At 34.4% G+C, this 6,273-nt stretch overlaps 1 long non-coding RNA gene across 1 annotated transcript; it reads left to right on the top strand.

Moving 5' to 3' along the window:
* The first annotated feature begins 822 nt into the window (after positions 1 to 822).
* Positions 823 to 4,910, top strand: LOC146941659 (uncharacterized). The gene is made up of 4 exons (XR_015032456.1): positions 823 to 2,328; positions 2,431 to 2,562; positions 3,060 to 3,192; positions 4,473 to 4,910. It is a non-coding gene; the product is annotated as an uncharacterized LOC146941659 (long non-coding RNA).
* The last annotated feature ends 1,363 nt before the right edge of the window (positions 4,911 to 6,273 follow it).

Below are 6,273 nucleotides of genomic sequence, written 5' to 3'. Positions count from 1 at the left end.
TATTATTGCATTGGAAACTGAAAGTGACATTCATTTTGAAACAATTTTTTTTGGCTAAAGCGACACTCATTTTGAAACGGAGGGAGTATGTGAATTATTTGGTGTTTGGTAATGACAACCACTGCTTTTGATTTTTCTACTATCTTAGGTCGCATTCTGCTTGACAATAATGCAATTTGTTTGCATCACAAAGCCTGAAATTAAAGGAAAATATGACAAAGGAAACATGATATATCATGTGATCCTGCTCTAGAAAATAGTGGATTGCACTATTATAAAGATTTGTTTTCCATATTTGCTTTAATCCGAGAAAAACAAACAAAGAATCAACACAGTAAGGGGAGACAAGCACAGAAAGTGCATGTGAAAGTTTCTCAAGAACTACAGAAGTTTACATATACAAATAAAAATTGGTATTCACAAAATAGAGAATTGAGAAACATTGAGAAAATCAAAAAGCATAACAGAAAGTATTGAAGCTAACCTCAAATAAGACTTATAGACCCAAGGCTACAATCCCTTTGCGAATTGCAAACGGAAAACACTTACAAATGCAGTGTCGGAATTGATCTAAGTTCTAATTTTAATATATAGTTGTGTACTGTTGTCTTTTGGTCAGCGTGTATATGTAGAGAGAGAGGGGGAAAATATATATAGGAATAATTTCCTATGGAAAGGTTTCTTTCACAAAAAAGTGAAAATAGTAGACTTGGGTTGTAGAATCAAACAATAAAAAATAGAGTCCTGATAGGTAGACCACCATAGGTGGCAATACCACTCCTACACCCACATAAAAAAATGACATGTGGCAAGGGACATTTTAGAAATTTCATCACACAACCACTCTCTTTTCATCTCCAAACAGATCTCTCTCACTTCTCTATATCTCACCACCACACTCCTTAACCACCACCACTCCCTCTTTCTTTCTCGTCGGCAACCACCACCTTCGTCACCGGCCACCACCATAACGGCGAGCACACATCTCTCACTTCTCTATATCTCAACATCATAACAGAGCACCGTCGTTAACGGCGGAGAGAGGTCAGATACACCGACCGACCACACGTTGTGACTGTGTTAAACCACTGCAAAAAGGGTCTCTTCACATCTTTGTTTCTCTTCTCTTTTCCTTTCCTGTTTTTGTTGAGATAGAAAATGGCTTAGATGTTGTTTCCAGATTTTGTAGGAATGAAGATTGATTCCAATTATTTATATTTCAAGTGACTGAAATTACAACATTGTATTGTAAAATTGCTATTCTTGTTAACATTGGTGAAATTACTGTTGAAATTTATACACAGTTTGTCGGAATTGCTGGACTTGAAACATAGCACATACACCATTTTGAGTGTGTTTAGTAGTGCCTGATCTGAGAAGTTGTATCTAATTAGTCATGATCTAATTACATTTATCTCATTGGTTCTAATTAGTTTTATCTCTGTTCTTGTATTCTTTTGTTGGAAGGAAAAAAATAAAGAAAGAATTTACAATTCATATATGATGGAAGACATCAAAATTTGCTTCTGCTAAATCTTTTGAAAGTGATGTTAAAGGATAGCTATTGAAATCTTCTATTGAATTGTGAGTTTGAAGTTGTCCTTCTTCCCATGAACTAGTTCCATAATCATCAGATTTTATAGCATTTACTTGGAACTGAAACAAAGGGTCCAATTTGTTCTCTGATCCATCCCAACAAAACCCTGCATTATTATTTTCCATCACAGTACTTCTCATTTGAGATGGATAAATAGTACTCATATTTGAGCTATTGCTTGAATTGCTTTCTTTCCCTATGATCATTAATGAACAATGAGCTGAATTTTGAAGCTGAATTGTTGTCTGAAAACTCTGTCATGGACACATTTGCGTGATCCGAATTTGTTAGACTCGGCATTGAAGTGAATCCATAGCTTGAATTAAGTCCGAATTGACTCTGATCACATGGTTTAAGGCTTGTGTTAAACCTTTGTAAAATTCTCGTTATTTGCTTCACCTATTATTGCTTTCACATCTCTCTATTTGTCAATTCAAGCTGCTCAATCTTCACTACAGTGCAGCCAATTTTTTTTCATCGTAAGCTTGTGTTCTGGTTCAGTTTCTGGTGTTGTATTGTGGGACTGTTATGCAGGTGTTAGTGTTGAAATGATGGCCTCTAATGTTGTCATATTGAGCTTGGGAGAGAGTTAATTGGCTAGAGTATATGGTTGGTGTTGTGATTCATCTATTTGGCCAGAGTACGATGGCCTTTTATGGCTGGATCCACTTTTTCAGCGCATACTTGTTAATGAGTGTCGAAGTAGAAAAATTCCAGTTATTTTTGACGAGGTTTTTACTGGTTTCAACTAATGACTTTTCTCTTTTCTAATTTATAAAAAGAACTGTATTTTGTTTTCTTCATTTATTTGATTATGATATTTCTTCTCACAGACTGCGGTGGATCTAATCCATTGTGAGCCTGACATAGCCTGCTATGGGAAGCTGGTGACTGGTGGGATAATACCTTTGGCTGCCACCTTAGCCACATATGCCGTATTTGATTCATTTCTTAGAGACTCAAAGGTATATAAATAATTTTTGCATTGTTTTCTTTCTTTAAGTTGATAGACACAGAACCTGCTGTTGGTTTCATCTGCTTCTGCCAGTTGCTTTGATATAATTCGTTTGTTAATCTCCGACTTCTTGATTTCTTCATCAAACCATATAGACTATTTCTTTTTTTGTTGATAAATAACCCATATAGACTATATATTAAGCATCTGGCATTGATTGGATTAACAAATGTTAAAAATAATGGCTATGAAGTAAGAGTAATGTGACTTTCTTTTACCTCTCATATTTTTGCAAATCATACTTTTTTGAGATTGAGCGGACCTTTATTATTTTTGTCTGTTGTAGTAGAAAGAAATGCAGCTGATCCCATTCGTTTTAGTTTCAATTGTATTTGGATATTTGATCTACCATTTTGGTCCTACTTGTATTTTGTGTTTATGCAAAGCAAAGTTCCTAAACAGTGCTCTGATGGCATAATAAAGTGATTATCCTCTTGTTCTGGTTAGCTCAAGGCCCTTTTGCACGAACATTCTTACTTCACATGCTATGGGCTGCATGGCCGCTGTAAAATCAATCCAATGGTTTAAAGACCCTCTTTCCAACCCTAACATCACTTCAGAAGGCAGATTACTTAGGGAGGTATGAATATGATTGTTGTATTTTTTATTTTTCTCTTAACTCTTTTAGTTTCTTAATTCATAATTAGGGCTGGCAATGAACCGAACCAACTCGACAATAGTTCGGAACTCGATTCGACAATTAACTCGTTGAACTTGGTTCATGAACCAAATGAGCCGAACTTGAGCTGAAAATTAAGTTCGTTAAATAAATGGGCCGAACTTGAGCAGTATATAGTTCGACTCGGTTGGTTCATGAGTTGGCTTGATAATATATATACATATTTATATTTATTTATTGGTTTAGTAAAATTTAATAAAGTGCAAACTTAAATATTAAAACATGAAATATCTAATTTATTACAACCTTCCTCTCATATTTAAGTACTTGTTTTTTGAGAAAATATTACTAATTTAATTAACAATTAACAATAATTATAAGAAAAGAGAGAAAATAATTAACAATTAACAAGAATAATTACAAGAAAAGAGAGAAAAAAAGAAGCTAATAATATACAAATGCAGGCTTAGGCTTTTAAGTTTTAACAACGCATATGTACTAAAATTTGTCCCACATCGGTGAGTTCAATCACATCAGTGAAGAAGAGTTATTATAAAGAGAAGCATAAGGGCATCACAACATTAGTAACTATAAGGTCGTCGCTTTTTTCCTGTGGTCTTCAACTTCCATAATTTAATGAGTTCAATTTTTGTTGTTTTTTTTTTATAAATAAAATCAAAAGGTCAAAATATATTTTTTGACAAAAACAGAAAAAGAAACTTTTGAATTATGTTACTCGAGCAAACGAGTTGAACCTAACGAGCCGAACCGAGTTGTTCGTGAACTTTAAACGAGCCGAACTCGAGTTAAAAAAATGGTTCGTATCGAACTCGAGTCGAGTTTCGAGCCGAGTCAATTCTTATCGAGTCGAACCGAGCTCAGATGAATTCGACTCGACTCGACTCATTTCCAGCCCTATTCATAATATATCAAAATCCATAAGAACATATATTTAATCTATATTTTGTCATAGTATTCTAGGGTTCAAGGAATGCCCTTCTTAGCTCTATAAGGAATAAGGATCGACTATACCAGCCATTTTTTCATTTTTGTCTTTTATTATGCATTAAAAATTTTGTTCTTTAATTGTTGTTACCAAATGTCATCCGCTTCTTTATTTACGAGTGCAGTATTTTGCTCTTACAAATTGAACCAATGTGCAGTGCTTTCCATCTTGGTTCTTCACTTAACTTTTGTTTTCCCCTTACACAATGAAAGTTTTTTTTTATTTTTTGAACAAGATGTGTGCAAGAATACCAAATGTGAAGCTTGGGAATTCTACAATATAATACCAAGCAAAGGTTCGGGTATCCACATGATGAAGATCATCAAATGTATCAAATGATGAAGATCACCAAGCATCAACCGTGTTCACTCGAATAAAAGACAAGTCAAGAAATCGTGTCAAGAGCGGGGTTCTTGGAACACCGTGGGTGAAGAGTGATACGAGGAAGAATAAAAATAGTGTAGTGGCGTAATCAAAATTTAATGTAAATTTTTTTGTGCTCTTTTAAGCTTGTAATGTACTATTCCTTCTTTTACTAACTTTCTTGAACAATACTATAGTATGGTACTCACTAAGCTTGTAATGTACTATTCCTTCTAATCGCACTATGTATGGTTTTATGGTTCTTAAGATAGATATTGACAGAGTATGAATATGAATATGTTTTGTGTGACCACATTTTTACAAATACGTGACCACTATTTTTTTCATAAATTAGAACTTGTCCGTCTTTAGGCGTGATAAACTTGCCGATTGTAAAACATGTTATTTATGGTTGGAAATGCTTTTAGTGCAGTGATCAAATGAGATCATGCGTTCGATTCGCCTAAAACGATATTATTTACATCTGGGAAATATAAACTAGCCAAATATATGGTCTGTATGACCACATTTTTACACATGCGTGACCACTATTTTTTCATAAATTAGAACTTGTCCGTCCTTAGACGTGATAAACTTGCCGATTGTAAAACAGGTTATTTATGGTTGGAAATGCTTTTAGTGCAGTGATCAAATGAGATCATGCGTTCGATTCGCCTAAAACGATATTATTTACATCTGGGAAAGAAAAACTAGCCAAATATATGGTCTGTATGACCACATTTTTACAAATACATGACCACTATTTTTTCATAAATTAGAACTTGTCCGTCCTTAGGCGTGATAAACTTGCCGATTGTAAAACAGGTTATTTGTGGTTGGAAATGCTTTTAGTGCAGTGATCAAATGAGATCATGCGTTCGATTCGCCTAAAACGATATTATTTACATCTAGGAAAGAAAAACTAGCCAAATATATGGTCTGTATGACCACATTTTTACAAATACGTGACCACTATTTTTTCATAAATTAGAACTTGTCCGTCCTTAGGCGTGATAAACTTGCCGATTGTAAAACAGGTTATTTATGGTTGGAAATGCTTTTAGTGCAGTGATCAAATGAGATCATGCGTTCGATTCGCCTAAAACGATATTATTTACATCTAGGAAAGAAAAACTAGCCAAATATATGGTCTGTATGACCACATTTTTACAAATACGTGACCACTATTTTTTCATAAATTAGAACTTGTCCGTCCTTAGGCGTGATAAACTTGCCGATTGTAAAACAGGTTATTTATGGTTGGAAATGCTTTTAGTGCAGTGATCAAATGAGATCATGCGTTCGATTCGCCTAAAACGATATTATTTACACCTGGGAAAGAAAAACTAGCAAAATATATGGTCTGTATGACCACATTTTTACATATACCTGACCACTATTTTTTCATAAATTATAATGTCTCAGTGACAATTGACTTAAATTGATTTTTTTTTTTTGCACATGTGAGTTACAGATAACCAAATAAACGAACAATATAACCATAATTTGTCAAAGGCGTAACCATTTTTTCCCTGCATTCAAAATTCAAAGAGGACGCGACGGAGGTGGGGGCAGAGTGAAACTGTTCCTCTTCCTCATCCTCCTCTCAAACCTACCCAAATTCAAAGAAATCATCTCTCACCACTGTTACTCTCTCATCGACGTTGGAGCCG

The sequence above is a fragment of the Medicago sativa genome, chromosome 3 (assembly GCF_051527215.1).
Source record: "Medicago sativa cultivar Bolivia chromosome 3, Bolivia_mono, whole genome shotgun sequence".
Lineage (NCBI taxonomy): Eukaryota > Viridiplantae > Streptophyta > Magnoliopsida > Fabales > Fabaceae > Medicago > Medicago sativa.
This window is presented reverse-complemented; position numbering and strand designations above follow the sequence as displayed.